Source organism: Jaculus jaculus, chromosome 9, assembly GCF_020740685.1.
Source record: "Jaculus jaculus isolate mJacJac1 chromosome 9, mJacJac1.mat.Y.cur, whole genome shotgun sequence".
Taxonomy (NCBI): Eukaryota; Metazoa; Chordata; class Mammalia; order Rodentia; family Dipodidae; genus Jaculus; species Jaculus jaculus.
In genome coordinates, this window is record NC_059110.1 from 65,250,184 (window position 1) to 65,270,279 (window position 20,096).

General features: G+C 37.9%; 1 protein-coding gene and 1 non-coding gene across 2 annotated transcripts in view; both read right to left on the bottom strand.

The window, feature by feature from the left end:
- The window catches only part of Unc5d (unc-5 netrin receptor D), a 673,473-nt gene that overhangs the window by 436,362 nt on the left and 217,015 nt on the right, over positions 1 to 20,096 (bottom strand). The gene's annotated exons all lie outside the window — the stretch shown is intronic.
- LOC123463864 lies at positions 12,292 to 12,421 on the bottom strand. The gene has a single exon (XR_006639235.1). It is a non-coding gene; the product is annotated as a small nucleolar RNA SNORA38 (small nucleolar RNA).

Below are 20,096 nucleotides of genomic sequence, written 5' to 3' on the forward strand. Positions count from 1 at the left end.
CCCTAATGCTGAAGATAACACATGCTGCCAATGTAGGATGTTGAAAGAGCTGATTGAACAGGATGTAAGTCCACTCTCTATGTGCTAACCACTCCCAGGTGGTTAGCACATAGAGTGATGAAATCCACGACTTGAGATGCTGGGCAAAAAATGGCCAAAAATGCTCTGAGCAAGCAAGGTATCCTGCTATATGTAAGCAACCATCATGACAAGATGTACATACCTATGCAATAGTGACACCTACTCAATGTAAGTAACCAATGGCTTTCTGATTGGCTAAGAGATCTACTTAGTGAAAAGGAAACCATAGCTAGAACTGGGAACCAATTCCTATGGAGAACAAGATTATGAACTCCAATGAAAAGCTCCCACTAGCTTTTGGCCAAACGTGAGGCTATACTCATCAATGTCTCTCTAAGTTAACAATGCTTATACTTTTTAATCTATCCTAATCTCACTCTCCATTGAATAATATGTTTTGTTTTTTCAGAAAGCAGAGAGAAGCAAGGACAACCACAATCTATCAACAGGACAAGGATAGCTAACTCCATGTCACCAGGTGAGCCACAGTAGCAATTGTGCAGGTAAAGACACAAAGGAATTGAAGAGATGAGCAAGAATGCTGCTTCCATGGCTGCCTGACAACCCGAGCAAGGATGATGGAAATAGACACTGAGGATACTCAAAATGTGCCAAAGCAGAAGAAATCCAGAAGCTGCTGAGAGCTCAACACTAAGGTAGTCTTAAAGCACACCAAACAAGGCTCAGGGAATATTGCAGAAGAGGGAGTGGAAAGAATATAAGAGTCATAGGCTAGGAGGGAATATCCAAAAGCATTGCCCCCCCAAATGACTGACTACTGCTCTCACAAGTCATAACCTACAACTTCATGATGAACACCAGCAATATCCCACTAAGGGGTCCCTCAGTGGAGCGAGGGCAGGGAGGAGGGGAATGATGATACCAACACTTGATGTATCCATACAAAATTTCAACTTAATTTTTTTAAAATAAATTTCTCTAAATCTATTTCACATAAACAGAGAACAAGAAACCCACTCCAAATCCTTCTGTGAAGTTAACATTGCCCTAATACCAAAACCAAACAGAGATGCCACAGTAAAAGATAACTATAGAACTATATCCCTAGTGAACTTGGATGCAAAACATCCTAGCAACGTGAATTAGACAATGTTTCAAAGTCATTATCCACCTTGATTAACCAGGTTTCACTCCAGGATGGCTCAGCATACAGAAACTGATTAATGTAATATACCACATACATAAACTTAAGCATAATAACCACATGATCATATAAATAGATGCAGAAAAGGCCTTTGACAAAATATAACACTATATCATGACCAAAGCACTGGAAAGACTAGGCATCAAGGGTTTATATCTCAATATAATAAAGGCTATATACAAAGCACCTGATGTCCAAATAATACTAATAGGGAAAGACTCAGGGATTTCCCATTAAGAATGAGAACAAGGTAAGGGTGCCCACTCTCACTACTGCTCCTCAACATAGTACTGGAAATCCTAGTCCAAGCAATAAGGCAGGAGAGTGATTAAAAAAAAAAAAGGGATGCAGAAGCCAGGCATGATGGCACACACCTTTAATCTCAGCACTCAGGAGGCAGAGGTAGGAGGATCACCATGAGTTCAAGGCCACCCCGAGACTACATAGTGAATTACAGGTCAGCCTTAGCTAGTGTGAGACCCTATCTTGAAAATCCAAAATAAATACATAAATAAATGAATAAATTTATTTTAAAAAGGGATGCAAATTAGAAAGGATGAAGTCAAATCAGCCCTATTTGCAGACTATATTATCCCTTAGAAAAGTGACCTGAAAGACTCTATCATAAAACTTCAAAATGTGATAAATTCCTGCAGCACAGTGTCAGGGTACAAAACCAACATATAATACTCAATTGCCTTCCTATACACAGATGACAAATATACAAAGAAAAATAATATGTATGCATATGCATATATATATGCAAACACACACACACACACACACACACACACACACACACACTAAACAAGGAGGTGAAAGACCCATATACTGAAAACATAAAATCACTAAAGAAAGAAATTGAGGAGGACATGAGAAGATGGGAAAACCTTCTGTAGCAGACAGCTTCAGGTACACCTTCCATGTTCCTGGATAGGTAGAAACCATATTGTGAAAATTGCAGACCTACCAAAAGCAATATATAGATTCAGTACAATAACAATAAAACTCCCAGCATCATTCTTCAAAGAGATAGAAAAAATAATATCAATATTTATATGGAATGGCAGAAGACCTCATATATCCAAAAATATCCTCAGCAAAAGAAACACTTCTGGTGGTATCACCATACCTGACCTACAGTTATATTATAAAGACATAGTAACAAAAAAAACTATGGTACTGTCACAAAAGCAGACATATAGATAAATGGAACACAAAAGAAGACTCAGCCCCTAATTCAAGTAATCACAACTACTTGATCTTTGATAAAGGACCCAATAACGTTCACTGGAGAAAGGATAGCATCTTCTGGAGAGGCTACTGGTCATATTAGATAATCACATATAGAAAAATAAAACTAGATCCACTCCTCTCACCATGCATAAAAATCAACTCCAAATGGATTAAAGACCTCAACATAAGACATGAAAGTCTTAATTGCCTGGAAGAAAATAGAGGGGAGAACTCAGAGTGGAGAAAAAGTTCCTGAATAATATGCCAGTAGCCAAGGAAATTTAACAATCCAGTGGGCTCTCATGAAGTTTAAAAGCTTTTATAAAGACAAACATACCACAAACAGAATCAACAGAATGGGAGAAAATCTTCACTTACAATACCACTGACAGAGGCCTAATATCTAAAATCTACAAAGAGCTCAAAAATCAAAACAATTAAAAAAAATTAAGCAATCCACTCAAAAACTGAAAGAGAGAACTGAATAGAGAAATATCAATGGAAGAACAAAAACAGATTATACTCACTTAAGAAAATATTCAATATCCTTAACTATCAGGGAAATACAGATTAAAACAACCATGAGAGTCTACCTTACAGCAGTCAGGATGGCAATCATTAAAAAAATCAAGTGACAATAAATGTTGGCAAGGATCGGAGGAAAGAGGAACTATCACTCACTGCTGGTGGGATTGCAAACTTTTACAACCACTATGGAAATCAATATGGAGACAGACTCCTGAAAAAGATGAAAATAGAGCTACCAACTGATCTAGCTTCTTCTATTGGGCATCTACCCTAAAGGCTCCACTCTTCACTGCAGAGGTATTGGCTCAACCATGTTTATAGCTAGTTGCTCAAATATCAATAGCTAAAAACTAGATTCAATGTAGATGCCCATCATTTGATGACTGGGTAATAAAGATATGGTACAATGGAATTCTACTCAACAGTAAGGAAACATGATACATGAAATTTGTAGAAAAATGGATGGACTTGGAACAGATGATACTAAGCGAACTTACACAAGCACAGAAAGGCAAACACCACTTGTTCTACCTCATTTGTGGTTCCTAACCTGGAACACCTTAAGTTGCAGGCCTACCTGACAGGCAACTCAAAGGTCAGATGTTTGTCGGGGAAGGGGAATGGGACTGTGGAGGGAATACACAAAAAACTAAATCCAAAATGACTTTGTTCCACAGAAACTTTTCTCCTCGATAGCAGATTAAATGATACAACCCTCAACAGGACTATGCAAGGATTGTTAGGTAAGAAGGGACTTAAAGAGGGTGAGATGTGGCTTAACCCTAAAATGTTTGGCTTTGGCTTATAGGCTTATAACCTCCAGTATTAGAAATCAGTTATAATACACACGAAGCTCTTGTTTGGAGAGACCTATGAGGTACCCCAACAAGACAGGCTTTTTTTCAAAGCACTTAATTACCTACCTGAGGTAAAAGGAAAGACCTTGATGCTGCCAGCACCAAATATTGAGAGATCCAAATGGAATCTGGAAGGAAGCCAGTTCCCAGATGGTCTGCCTATATAATGCTGGTAGGTGCTACATAAGCTGCTGAGGAAAAGTGGTCAACAGCCTTGTGTTCTAACAGGGTACAATGCTATGCAAAAACAACCAGCTTGACATGGATATGCCTGTGCAATAGTTACCAGCCTAGGTAGGTAACCAATGACTCTCTGATTGGCTAAGAGATCCGATCAGTGGAAAGGAGTCCTTAGCTAGAACTGGAACCAAGATAGAATTGTATGGAGACCAAAGTCATGGACTCCAATAAGAAGTTTCCACTAGTCTTCAGCCAAAAGGGAGGCTACACTCTCTAAAGTTTCTCTTAATTAATAATGCTTTTCCCACTGACTTTATGCTGACCTCAGACTCCTTTGGAGAATCTGTTTTTCTTTGTCAGATGGCAGCTACAATGAGAAGATAAACCACCCCTACCAAATCAGCCAGGACCCAGGTGAAACCACAGAGAAATTGGAAAAATGAGCAAGAATGCTGCTTCAATAGTGAGCCTGTCAATCAGTGCTAGTGTCATGGAGACAGACACGTAGGATGCTCAAAATGCACAAAGCAGAAATCCAGAAGCTGTTGCGAGCACAGCACCAAAGGAGACCTAGCACATGCCCACCATGGCCTGGGGAATTGTGCAGAGTTGGGGGAAGGAAGAATGCAAGTACCACAGAGGGGAGAGGAATGTTCAGAGTCATTGCCCCCCCCCCCATAAAAACAGCACAAATACATGATTGTTTTTTCTAGAAAACTTGGGTTCCTGGAAGGAGACACTGTTTTTTTTTTTTTTTTTTTATTCGTTTATTTTTACCTTATTCTGATGCTCATCACTTGGTAATTCTCTGTAAATGCCTGATCAGTAAAAGCAGAACTCAGGGAAGGTTCTTTTGTAGCCTACTACATTATTCTCTTGGCTTTTTGTTTTTTTCAGGTATACTTTTTTTTTCCATTAAATAGAAAGTTGTATGGTTACATCCTGTATTATTACCATCATTCCTTCATCCATGTCCCCATTTTGTTGAGGCCCCTCCTCAGTGGGATTGCTGGTATTACCCCTAGGTTTGTAGGGTATAGACGGGAGAGCATCATTCAGTAATTTTAAGGGGGTGGCAATAGCCAGGAGGTGAATAAGGTCTAGAGTCAAGTGCTACAGCCAGCCCTGCAGGCTGCAGTGGCAGAGAAGAGCACAACTTCCCAAAACCAGGCAAACAGGAAAATGGACCAGTCTGTGCTTTTTCAGATGTACTGGGATGATATTGCTGGTCACAAAATTACAAAGCTCTCTATATCTATTGTGCTTTTGAGACCATAAATCATTAGCACATATTAAGATCAATGGTATGGGCTGGAGAGATGGCTTAGCGGTCAAGCACTTGCCTGTGAAGCCTAAGAACCCCGGTTCGAGGCTCAATTCCCCAGGACCCATGTTAGCCAGATGCATAAGGAGAGCCAGATGCACAGGGAGACACATGAGTCTGGAGTTCATTTGCAGTAGCTGGAGGCCTTGGCGTGCCCATTCTCTCTCTCTCTCTCTGCCTCTTTCTCCCTGTCACTCTCAAGTAAATAAACAAACAAAAACAATAACTAGACAATTTTTTTTTAAAAAAAAAAGATCAATGGCAAAAACTTTGCTGAGAGGACAGGTGAATAGAAGGGTAGAAGTTGGTGACAAGAGACCTAACTAGAAGTGGGAGGGAATGAGACCACCCAAGGAGGTAAAGGGAGACAACTTCTACCTTCTTAATTTAGCCTTGGGCCTACCTTGTAAAGGAAGATAGCAGCAACCCTCAGAAAACTTGACTGAAGATCTCTCATAATGCCAGAATAAAGGAGTTGCTCATCATTTCTGACCTCCATCCTACTTGATATAATGGTGATTTAAAAAAAATTATTTTATTTAATTTATTTGAGGGCGAGAGAGAGAGGGGGGGGAGAATGGGTGCACAAGGGCCTCCAGCCACTGCAAATGAACTCTAGATGCATGAGCCACCTTGTGCATCTGGCTTACATGTGTCCTGGGGAATCGAGCCTTGAACCAGGGTCCTTAGGCTTCACAGTCAAGTGTTTAACTGCTAAGCCATCTCTCCAGCCCCCTAATAGTGGTTTTTCATAGCTCTTTCAGGTATATCCTTTTCCCACTGAGGCCTGACATAAATATATTCCTTTCCAATACACTTAAGTAGCAATATCCATAGAAAACCTCATAGCATTTATGCCAGTTAATTTAGTAAAGACAATAGTGTTTCCCTGTGCACTTGCATCCTAAACTGCAAGCTATTTAAGGAGGGAGGAATGGCAGGCAGCACATCTGGATCTCTCAAGAGAGGATCCAGCATTATTTCAGATGCATTTTCTTCTCTAATGTGGATTCCTCACACTGGGAAAATTGTATTCAAATGAATGTAGGTAGCAGACACCTTATCTAAGTTCCATTTTTATACCTTACTTTAAGGTGTAAGGCAGTTCATGTAATACTATATGGCAGACTATCTTTGGAAATGCTAGAAATGTAACAATGGAGGAGAAATAACACAAAGAAACAATACTATTTTGGTTGATAAAATGAGAAGATTCCTAGGAAGCCAGATCTTGTTCTCAAATCTCCAATCAAGAAGAGGGGTTTGTGGGCTGGAGAGATGGCTTAGCGGTTAAGCACTTGCCTGTGAAGCCTAAGGACCCCGGTTCGAGGCTCGGTTCCCCAGGTCCCACGTTAGCCAGATGTGCGCCCATTCTCTCTCTCCCTCTATCTGTCTTTCTCTCTGTGTCTGTCACTCTCAAATAAATAAATTAAAAAAAAAAGAGGGGTTTGAGCTATTATCCTGGTCTGTGCATGCAGTTAAACTGTATGATATATGTTATTATAATATATATATATATACACACACATACATATGCATTCATACATATATAATTAAAATGTTATGGTTTCTACAAGAGGCTTCTTTAACTTTATATTCTCTTATTTTATAAAAGGAAAAAGGAAGACTAGTTGCTTAAATGATTCTTCATTAGCTCGCTACAAAGATGCAAAAGATTGCTCCCTGTGTGAAGTCCAGTCGGCAGCTTAATTGGCATGACTTGTGAGGCTGCACACATACCCACATTCAGTCTGTTCCATGCTTACTGCCAAGCAGAGAGGCCACTTAAGAAGTTCAGTGGTTTAAACGTAGGCACTAATGAGCCAGGTTATTGTGATACTTGGAGCTATATTTTGGAAACCATGTTCAGCTGTTACTTATTCTATTGATCACTGGTATCTAGAAGATTTCTACTAGCTTCTACCATGGTGCCCTGAGAAGTTGTTCAAAGTTTCAGAATCTGAGGGCCTTTCAGAAGGGCATGATAATCCTTTGATTCTCAAGTTACTTCCATTAAAACATTCAAACTCACCACTGTTACTCATTGTTCCAGGGTTTAATTTACTTTATCAATTCAACCTTACATGGTGCTATAGAAACAGATGGAAGTGGGGGTGTGGAAGAGTCTATGGGGGAGAACCTGTCACTACTGAGATGTGGAGTAGGCAAGATGACACCTCTGGGTAGGCCTTCGGAGCTCTAAATGTCAATTCAGGCAAGAGAAAAGGACTCTAATAAATTCATTTGAATTAGCTTCTAGCTCCTCTTGTCTTAACATCATAAACAAGAACTCTGACCACACCTTGAATGACATTTTTTTTTTTTATAGACAGCCTAGCCTGGAATTGGTTATGTAGCCCAGGCTGTCCTGTAATCTATAATCTTACTATCTCAGCCTCCCAAGTACTGCTATTACAGGTTTATGCCTGCAAGCCAGGAAGGAATGGCATTTTGAGGTATCTTTCATTTTGGACTAATGATCTAACCAAGGACTTCTGTGTATAAAGTATCAGCTCCAAGAATGAGCCCTTACATATCTTTACAGATAGGGTATCAAGAAGGGAGAAAGTGTAATTCAAACAGAGATTATTCAGTTAATCAGTGAGTCTTTATCAGGAAGATATATCATAAAAGGCAAAGTTTTTAAAATTGAAAATGGATACTTGGGTGAACAGTACCATGCCCAAAGTGCCTTCACATGTCAAGCTTGAAGCCAGCTTCTGGCACCAGCACATGGACACAGTGCAATGAGGTGCTGACAAGTCCACATCCACAGGCGACAGGTAGAGTCTCTTATAACAACCATTCTCTAGAGGATGAGGCTGTGAGCCAACAAAAGGAGGCTAGGGCTACCATATTACCCACTGGGTTTACTCACAATACTACACACAAGAGTTCTGGACAGCAAGAGACAAGACAGAACAGGACAGATATTCTCAATCAAAACAATCAGAGGCAAGTTAGCCTTGTAGCCATGTGAAGAAGCACAGTTATGGTCTTCAACAGGAAATGAGGGCCCTTACCTGCTTAACTTGCTCAGCTAGGCACTGCTTAGCAGAACTGAAAATGTATGCAGTTAAAATCCAAAAATAGTAGAGCAGAGGTCCAAAGCACCATTGTTTTGGGCTCCGATGTACTATGGGACATGCTCCAGAAAGAGGAGTGCAGAAGTCCAAAGCCCCATTGATGTACTGTGTGACATGCACTCTGCCTCTGCTGCACCTACACCTGTGTGTCTACAATCACAAGGCTTTGGTTGGTCATCTTAGAAATATGGAAGCAGAAATATACTAGACCCAAGATGTCTCTTTAGATATTACTTTAAAATGAAGAGACAGTTTCCATTTCTTTTTTTTTTTAATATCTTTATTTTTACTTATTTATTTGAGAGCAACAGAGAGAGAAAGAGAGAGAGAATGGGCATGCCAGGGCCTCCAACCACTGCAAATGAACTCCAGATGCATGCACCCCCTTGTGCATCTGGCTAACGTGGGTTCTGGGGAATCAAGCCTTGAACTGGGGTCCTTAGGCTTCACAGGCAAGCGCTTAATGGCTCTCCAGCCCACAGTTTCTATTTCAACAGGAAATTTTAATAACCCAGAGGTGAAGACACAGCATAATATATAAGCAAATGACAAGATTAGCATGTTTAAAAGAGAAAATGCATTTGTGTAACACTTAGACTCATGCCATCTTTTAAATTTTTATGTTTGACCTGTTACAGCAAAATAAGAATGGAATGCTGTGTTGGTTCATTCATTCATGCTATATTGCTTTGCTTTGCCCAGATGTGTTTCAAATGACTCTGTAGGAAGAAATAAATCATCTGTACAGTTCACTTCTGAGCCTCATCTGTCCTACTTAAAGTGTATACCCAACCTAATCCAGATAGTCAAACTCATCTTGTCCTACTGAACTTGACATGAAAACAAACCTGCACATCCTTCCTCAACCAAGAGGTCTGTTGTGAGCAGCCTAATACAGACTGTACTGCCAAAGTGTTCATTACAAAGAACCTTCAAACAAGGACCATTTCAGTAAGCACTGAGCTGGCTACTTAACTAACAGGGTACATACTTCAGTTACTGTCATGTATTTATGACCTGTTGTTCAGTTTCAGCAATAGGTGCTAAACTATAGGCAGAATGTATTATCAGTAACCCAAGCCATATCCATTTTCTTCTCTTTCAGGTGGAAAAGTCTCAAGAGGTACTTCTGACTCTGTTGTTTATTATTAAACAATCTCAAATGATTGTTAAAACACATCAAAGGGAGGCCATCCTATTTTTTTACACATTAATTCAGTTACATATTTTTATGGTCACTCTCAGACTTATGTCATAATTTAGTAACTATTTCATATCTACATGATGCAGGCATATATTGGAGCAATTTATTTATAATATAGTGATGAAAACAATTGCCAGATTTAACTGTGTTCTCAATTACTCAAAATATTTTATTTATTTGAGCAAGAGAGAGAGTGGGGGAGGGATGAGGGAAGTAGGATGGATGAATGAGCATTGTAGGGCTTCCTGAAGCTACACATGAACTTGAGATACATACACCACTTTGTGCATCCAGCTTTACTTTAATACTGGGGAACTGAACCCAAGTCATCAGGCTTTGCAAGCAAAGGCCTTTGACCACTGAGCCACTGTTCCAGCCCTAATTATTCACTGTTTTATAGTTAAAAAGTCAATAAAGTACAACATGAACATGGAGATCTACTTGCTACTTGAAAGGTTTTCACCTTATTTTCTTTTGCTGGGTTATCTTTACTTTACTCCCTGCATTTCCTTTCTTTGACTGGAATATAAGTTAATAACTGTGTTAGTCAATTTTCCATTACTGTAATAAATACCTGAGGAAATTTAATTATAAAGAGAGGCGGCTTATTTTGGCTCCTGGTTTTCAGATTTCAGTCCCTGATTGATTGGCGCCATTCCTGAGGGTCTATAGTGAGGCAGTATATCAGGGTAGAGAAAGATGACAAAAACCACTCACTCCAATGTCAACATTGAAAAGAAGGGAAAGAGAAGGATATCAGGGCCTGAAAATCCCCTCATTGTTAAAAAAGTTTTTTGTTTCATTTTATTTATTTGAGAGTGACAGAGAGAGAAAGAGGCAGAAAGAGAGAGAGAGCGAGAAAGAGAGAGGGAGGGAGGGAGAGGGAGAGAGAGAGAGAGAGAGAGAGAGAGAGAGAGAGAGAGAATGAATATGGGTGCACCAGGGCCTTCAGCCACTGCAAATGAACTCCAGACGCATGTGGCCCCTTGTGCATCTGGCTAACGTGGGTCCTGGGGAATTGAGCCTCGAACTGGGGTCCTGAGGCTTCACAGGCAAGCACTTAACTGCTAAGCCATCTCTCCAGTCCTCCTAATCACTTCTTAATAGTCTTACCTGCCCTCACTTTTTATGCCTCATCATTGGGACTGAATCTCAACAGGGGCTCCGAGGAGTCAAACCACAACAAACAATAGCACTATTGTATCACATTTTATTTTCATGGTGTATGAACTTATTTGAAGTTTTATGTAGCTGACATGATTGAGAATAGAAAAATGGCAAGAGGAGGAAATAGCATGGCTTTCATAACATAACTTCTTCATTTTTGGAAATGTTGAATGATAAAAATGGTGTAACTATCAGGTAATGCCTATGCTGGATGGGTTACAAAGTCATAAGTACAGATGTAATTGAGGTCTAACCAGATTAAACATAGACAAGAGCCTATCACCTTGTGTTCTGCAAATGGGTAAATTTGCTATGTAAAAACAACTTCAGAATAGGATAAAGAATGTCAGGATGCTTATCTCTCTGCTCTGTAATTTCATTTTGCTCTTGCTTTCCAACATATGCTACTTAAATTCATGGAAAGCTGGACTCTGAAAAATTGGATGGAGCCCCCTTTATCTTAGACCTCATGCAAGTTTAAGCCATGTATCCCCCAGACTCTGACTAGAGACAAAATGGCCAATTGTCTCTGACAAGGAAAAAGGATGACAGCATGTAACTATGGCTCTCTTTAGTTCTTCTCTTTTGAACACCTAGAGTTACATCTGTTAGATAAAATTTCTCACTAGACAAAATGTTAAATAGGTAAACTGAGTCAAGGTATTTGATCAAGTTACAAACTCCTTACATAAGACAAGCATCAGGCTTACCTAATGTGTATATCAGGATAAGGGATCCTTCATTGAAACATTTAACTGGATTAAATCTAATGTTTATCTGATGCCAAGGTTTTAATAGGTGGAGAAACTGAGTCTTATGATAAGGCCTCACTCATTAACAGGTCACTGATGCTAATTTGTTATGATTTAAGGGTTATAAAACTGGCTTTAAGACTCTTTCATTAAAATAGGTTCCTCTTTTCATCAAGGATTTAACTATTCTTAAGATGAAGGCTCACATAGAAGTGGTTAATTTCCAAGGGTGAAGTACCCATACCTAAAGACATTCTGACTTTAAAAGATAGCTTCTGTCAACTCTTAAGTCTCTGTCAAACTATTCCTTTTACTGAATGTTAAGGTGTCTATATTATTCGTATAAGATCTGAACAGAAGAGCTAATACCCTCCATCTGCACAAAGCATTTTATCCCCATTACTGCCAGTTTGGACAATATAAGTGTACTCTTGATTGATGCCCAACTGAGGGGTCTAAAAATAGGGAAAGTCATGGGATTCAAGGAATCCAACTGCCAATCCTGCATTCATATACCCAAAGCCATTATACTAAAGAAAGAATGGCCAGACCTTACCAAATGTAGTTGAGACACCCATAAAGTGACAGAGGAATTTTTAAAAATCCAGCAAAAACAAGGAGGTAAGTAACAGCACATGATAAACATCTTTCAATGAAAAATGTTCTATTCACTGTGAGCTACCTTGTTCCATTTCTTTTTTTTTTTTTTTTCTGTGTGGAATGGTTGATCCCAAGCCTGCAAGTAACATGCTGACCACAGATTTCTCCATATCCACATTATTTGCCTCCAATTCTTACATGTTCAAGGACAGGGAACCAAAAACACGCCTTTGTAGGAGGGACTATTTCTTTAATAGTATTACAGGGGCAGGAGAGAACATAAAGTGATATGATAATTTCTTTCATTTTAACATTCATTTTACACAGATAAAAGTGACTTTATTAATTTCTGGAGCATCTATTGAACACTTTCTAATGCAACATGCATAGGATCTTTAAAAGACCTGAAAATGAATATTGGTAAATGAAATAAACAGTCCTTGGCTTCCTGAATATTACAGTCCAGAAGAGTAAAACTGCATACATGTGTGATATAATGTAACATAAGCTGGGGAGATTGGTCAGTGGTTAAAGATGCTTCTTTGCAAAGATAACATGGCATATTATGACAGAGGAGACTTAGCATCAGTAAGGGTTTCTCATTTGGGGAAAGAACTCTGAGATTGCCTCCCCTCAAATCAAATATTTAAGCTCAGATAAAATCCAGATACATTTCTGTCTATAGCATATAAAAGAAATAAAAAAAAACACATAGTTCTCATAGAAACATATAATCCAGCTTAAGCAAAATTTTAAAAAAGCGGTTACTGGGAGCTTTGTCCTAAGAAGTTGAAGATGAAGATGCTATTTTTGTGTCAGCATCAATCTGCTGTGCAACCTTTGGCATGTTAAACAGGCTGTTTCCTTATCATTACAGTCAGGGTATCAACCTCTACTTTCATCTGTTCTGACTATGTTTCTGCGTCAGGTTTTATTTGAATAATGGGTATCCTGACTTTAAAAAAAAATAAATGCTTTTGACAATAACTAAAAGATCTTTAAGCCTTTCTATTCTATGGTATTGAGTTGCAAATAAGAAGCCATAATTCTCTCAGATTTCACTGATTGGGTGAGGTTAGAGGAATGGCAGTTCTTTTTGGAAAACAAACTCAGCAGTGTTCTGACATACAAAACTCCTTCCTTTTACAAAGAAAGTAAGTTTCCATGATATACTACAATGTCCTTTGGCAACTTAGCTCAGTAACTAGTACAGAAAGTTCCACAAAGCCTTATTTTTATTGTTTTCAACAAAACATGTAGATTTCCTTTACTCACAAAGTTTTTACAAGCTAAGAGCATATAAAAAGAAAACAAACTCAATAATATCCCTGATAACCAACTACATTATCCTTTTGTTGAATGCCTATTATATTTCAGACGTTAGTTGCTGGGTAGTTTGAGTCAGGTATCTCCCATAAACTTAGGTGTTCTGAATGCTAGGTTCCCAGCTGATAGAGATTTGGGAATTAATGCCTCCTGAAGTCAGTGTATCGTGGGGGTGGGCCTGTGGGTATTATAGCCAATTTTCCCTTCCCAGTGTTTGACACATTCTCCTGTTGCTATTGTCCACCTGATGTTGGCCAGGGGATGATGTCCACACTTTGCTCATGCCATTGTTTTCTCCTGCCATCATGGAGCTTCCCCTCGAGTCTATAAGCCAAAACAAACCCTTTTTTCTTCAAAAGCTGCTCTTGGTTGGGTGATTCCTGCCAGCAATGAAACCTGACTGCAACAGTTGCTCTTGGAGTTTGCAATGTTTATTATTATACAAATAACATCAAACACAGGTAAATTCAAACCCAAGGAAATACACAGGTAGTTACTATGCATGCTGATTAGAAGAAATTCTGATGAGTAAACTTTTCTTTAGTTTATGGCAGTGCTAAAAACTTAACTCAGAGCCTCATGAATGCTAGGCAAGTGCTTTACACTGAGCTATGTGATCTGCCTCCCCACCTTTGATTTTGAAACACCACTTCCTATAAATTAATAGGTTCATTTATAACCAAATCACAATGACAACAAAGTAGCTGTAAGATTTACATGGAAATGTAAAGGTACTTATGTAAAGGTAATGTAAAAAATGTAAAATGTAAACTGTAAAAAAGTTCTGTTACTACATGTGAAGGTACTCATCAACAACCCTGAAGAAGCATAAAGCTGGAAGACTCACCTTCAACAACATCTCAAGGTTCACTATGTGATAACAATGGTTAAAGAATGTGGTAAAGGGGAAATGGCAGTGACATAGACTAAGGGCATGCAGAGAAACAGTCAAAAAACAGACCTACCAAATATATCAACATATTTTTGACAGAAATAAAAATACAGTACAACAGGAAAAGGACATTTTAAAATTTAAACAAATAATATATTAACAACTGATTATATATTAGGCAAAAATAGTTACAGTACATAAATCATACCTCACATAAATTAACTAAACTGGATTAAAGACATAAATATAAATGAGAAACTATGCATACTTCTGGAAGAGAAAATCTTTGTGCAAGTGGATTTAGGGATTCTGGGTTTAGATACATAACACCAAAACCATTTAACACACTTAACAAATCATACATTGTCAACATTAAAAAGTTTTCCCCTGCAAAATACAAAGCTAAGAAAATGAAAACAGACTAGGAAAATGTTTTCAAATCACATTTAAAATTTAAGAAAAATCTTTCACTCAGAATGTATAAAAAAATCTATACAACTCCATAATAACCTAGTAGTCACATGGGAGACACAGATGCCAGATAAGCACATGAAAAAGTCTTCTCACCAGCAGTTAGCAAGAAAACATAAATGAAATCATAACAATACACTGGACTTCACCTACATGAAAACAACTTTTAAAACAAATATAAGCTAAAGGATGTGGAAGAGATGGAACCCTTGGACGTGATGATGGGACTACAGTTGTATAGGATCTAGTCACACATGAAGACAGGTTACAAATTGTATTTTTTTTTGTTTCCTTATTACTTATCATATACTGACTATATGTCCTGGTATACCAACTCTTAGAAACACATACCTAAGAAAAAATTAATTTTATATCTACATAGAATATGTGTGAAAATTTCTAAAGCAACTTGACTCACAATGTCCTAAAATTACAGACAATGCAAGTATTGTTCAACAAATTACTGGATAAAAACAGAAGTGAATCCATAAAACAAAATCCTGTCCACAGTGTAGAAAAAAACAAATGGTTGATGCACTTAGCTGTAGAATCACAAAGCAAATGCATTAGGTTAGATGAAAGAAGCCAGACTATAAGGGATACATGCTCTATGATTCTACCCAGAAAATTTTTTGGAAAATTCAAAACCATAGTGTTCAGGGGTTGTCCTATCAATGAATTGTAGGAGTGACTCCCTAGTGAAAGGCAGAACAAGTGATGACAGATCACTCCACACTGTGAATGTATGTCATAATTCATAGAACCATACAAGCAAAGTTTGTATATTACAACACAAGTTGGAATGGGAAATTATAGCTCACATTCATAATCTGAGCATTCAGGAGGCTGAAGCAGAAGGATCACTAGTTTGGGATTAGTTTGTGCTATAGAGTGTGTTCCAGGCCAAGATGGGCTAAATACCTTCTATCTATAGGGTAAAAAAAGTTATATTTTAAGAAGCTTAAATCCATGGGCACATTTGAATAGCTATGGACTTAAAAAACATCTTTATTTACGAATTGTTCATGATAGCATTGTGAACTTTCTCTAAAGTTTCAGGGAAGAGTATAGATTTTAAATTGTGGTAATGTTAAAACATTCAATAGTTAGGCTGGAGAGATGGTTTAGCAGTTAAGGCACTTGCCTGAAAGCCAAAGACCCAGGTTCAGTTCCCCAGAACCCATGTTATGCCAGATTCACATAGTGGTGCATGCATCTGGAGATTTTTGCAGTGGAAAAGCCCTAGTGTGCTCATTCTCACTCTCTTTCTCAAATCAATCAATCAACAAAATATTTAAAAAGCATTCAACAGTTAATGAGCCTTCAATTTGGTATAGCAGCCTTTCTATGCTTTTCTTTTTGTATCTTACAGTAGGTAACACTTTATAACAGCAGCTGACGGCCACATGTACAGAACAATCATGGTGAGAATTCACTGGAGCAGTGGTGCATACAAAAACAATAGTGGTGGGAGACAGGTTTTTGTGCTGATTGTCAGGTGCGGTTTCCAGGTAACTTGAATTTATCACAGCATGGAAAGCGAAGATAGCACACATGGGAAAAAGGTCCCTGAATACTCTCACCATTTGTCCTTTCCAATGTGTCTGACATCCAATCATTATTAAACTAGATGGGCTTACCAAAACAGTCATTTCTATGTCCTAATTTAAACAAACAAATGTAGTGTAATGATTAATCTTTGTTGTCAAGTTGTTAGAATTTAGAATAACCATTGGAACAAATCTCTGGGTATATCTGAAGGATTTTTGAGTGAGACATTCCACTCTGAATGTGGGCAGTGCCATTCTTTGAGCTGAGGTCCTGGGATACATAAGCCCGAGAAAGTTGAGCAACAGCATTCTTTTATCTGGGCTTTGTGACTTCAGGACTGAATGTGACCAGCTGCTTCATGTACCTACAGTCAGGCCTCCCAACCATGATGGACTGTATCTGTCTGTGAACTGTAAGTGGAAACAAACCCTCCCTTCAGATGCTCTTGTCAGGTATTTGTCACAGCAGTGAGAAAAGAAACTAACAATAGTACTAGTACTTACATCAAAGAGTGAAATAGGTACTTAATGCTTAACATTGGAGTGAACTAAGGAAAAAGAAAAGTGAAAAAAGATCATTACATGCCAACATTTAAAAAATAAATCCTTTTGGCTTTCTGTTTCAAATGTTAACATTTTGGAATATTTTAAGTTAAAAGTACTTGTCTGAAAATGGTAAGATAAAGAGTTATCCTAGACAAAGCTGATTACCAATAATCTGAAAGCATGGGGTAAGTACGGGCTATTCCTTTATTTCAAATTTCCAATTTGTATCTGAGTAATTTTTCTGGACTCTTGAAAAAGGGACCAAATTCAGTAGTAGTAGTAGTGTGTGTAAGAATATTCCTGAATAATAAAAATTAGCGTATGATAAAAATGTTCCAACAAAAATTTTATGGCTCAAGGTGTACAACCCTTGCTATCGGAACCTGACAAGACTGCAGGTTGAGCCTGCCTTGGGTGTCTTTTCATTTACAGGTTCAGCTAGCCATGGTTTTATTTACTTATGGTAAGCCACACTCTGGAAATATTAAGTGGGAAATTTCAGAAATAAGTTAGAAACTGTGCACTGTGCTGAATCCTGTCATGAAATCTCATGTCCTTCTGTTCTGTTGAATTATACCATGTGGAGCAGATCTGCACTGTGTATGCTGCCTCCCTGTCAGCCAGTCACCCAGCCACGTGATCAGACTGTCCTGTTACCACAGTGCTTGGGTAACAACAGTCCTCAAGACCAAGAGCAGTGATGGTGGCACATAATAGACATTAAAAAGAAGCCAAAAATGCTTCCATTTCTTGAAAAGTTAAAATTTGACTTAATAAAGAAAATATATATTCACATTGCCAAGTTCTACAGTACAAATTAATCTATTACACTGAAAAGAAGAAAAATAAATTTATGATAATTTTGTTGTCATACATTAAATTGCAAGTGATAGCTAGAATCATGATAACTGTTTGCTTACAATAAAATGGATGTGAAACCTGTATATGTGTTATAGGAAAAAAAAATTACACAGGATTTGATGCTGTCCGGGGTTTCAAGTATTTTCTAGGGATCTAAGAATGTACCTAACTCAAAGTGAACTATTTACATACTAGTGTCTGCGTATAAATGCATATATAAATCACATACCTACCTACATATATTTACACTTACACATGCATATATACATGTATATACACATTTGTACATTGATCATAAATACTGTACGTATAATTCTATGCAAATTTGTACTTCCATAAAAACACTCATCATATGAATGTGAAATGTGCCCCACAGGCTCCTGCTTGGGAATACTGTAGAACCTGTAGGCGGTGGAACCTGGTCAGAGGAAGCAGGTCACTGAGGTGGCCTTGCGCTTTGGTAGTTTGACCCATGTCATGTTCCCATCTGGTCCCTGACTCTGCTGCTCCATGCTTCCTCTACAATGATGGAATGCATCCCAGGGAAAGATAAGCTGAATTAAGCTCTTCTCTTCCTTAATTTGCTTCTGATCAGATATTTGTTCACTTCAATGTGAGAGTAATTAGTGAAATATAAAACTAAGGTTATAATCCCATGTCACCAATTGAATTTTGGATTATACATTTTTATTCTTTAATTGACATTTTTATTAATTTACTTTTTTATAAACAGGTTGCACATAAAGACCTCTCTCCCCACCCCAATTCAATTGAGGGCTTTTGACGAGGTTATCCATATTCATTATGGGGATCAAGAGGCCTTAGTCAGTCCCTGGAGAATTGGGGTAAACACAGTGTCTCAGGCTATTTTAACTCTCAATAATTTTGTCAAAATTTGTTGGAAGCCCTTTACCAAGTGCATAAACTCTTCCTGGGCATAGGGGTACATGCCTCTAGATATTATTTTTCTGGAAAGTTATTGTTAATTAAATAAATTTTATGTGGTTTATCATGTTGCTTACTGGTAAAAAAAAAAAAAAAATACTGCCACATTCTCAGGCCATGGTCAAACTTATTTACCTTAATTTTCCAGGACTGAACTTAACCAATTCATATTTGGCAGGCCTTGAACATTACATAGAATGATTTGTTATAAAGGGCTTTTGAGACTAAAAGTACCAAGAAAGCATTAAAATGCCTCAGAAATTATATTTTCTGGAGAGAATCTGGTACTTGAGTGAGAGACGAATAAGAGGCTCAGCAAGGGAAAATAAACAGAAAGAGCTCTCAGGTCCTTCCTCTTTAGATAAAAGTAGTCTGGAATGGGATGGCTTTTCATTTATCATTCTCCTACTTCTGCCACTTACTAAAGGGAATGATTATTGAAATCAAAAAATAAATTGTAAAATCCCTAGAATGGAATGTATTACTCAGTGAAACACAACCTAGCAAAACTTATGGAACACAATGAAGGCAGTCCTATGGGGGAAAATCCATAGTGACAAAAGCCTTCATAATGAAGACAGAGATATCCCAATTAAGAACCTAACTGCCCACCTAAAGGCATTGGAAAAACAAGAAGAATCCAACCCTAAGAGCTCCTGATAGAAAGAAATAATCAAGATCACGGCAGAAATTAATGAATTAAAACCTAATAAACCCAACCTAAAAAGTGATGAAATGAAGTGGTGGTTATTTGTAAACATAAAGAAGATTGATCAAGAAAAAAAAAAGAAGAAATCTCAAGTGAATAAAATCAGAAGTGAAAAAGGAGAGATAACTGCAGACATCAATGAAATTGGCAGAATCATCAGGGCATACTTCCAAAATCTACTTCACAAAATTAGATAATCTGGAAGAAATGGATGGATTTCTAGAACACAGCACCTACCAAAACTACACTCAGAACAGACTAATCTCAATAAACCTATCATATCCAGGGATAATGAAAATTAATCAAAACCCTTCCCAATGAAATGAAACCATTTTGTTCTCAAACTGTTTCGTATAATCAGAGACCAACAAATCATCCACACTTATGAAGCTAGCATCACCCTAATACCAAAATCTGACAGAGATGCAAAAAGAAAAGCAAACTATAGGCTTATATTCCTGATGAATTTAGATGCAACGATCCTGAACAAAATCCTCGCAAACCGAATTCAAAAGCACATCAAAATTATTATCCACCTTAATCAAGTAGGCATCATCCCAGGGATGCAGGGATGGTTCAACATATGGAAATGGGTCAGTGTAATATAGCACATAAA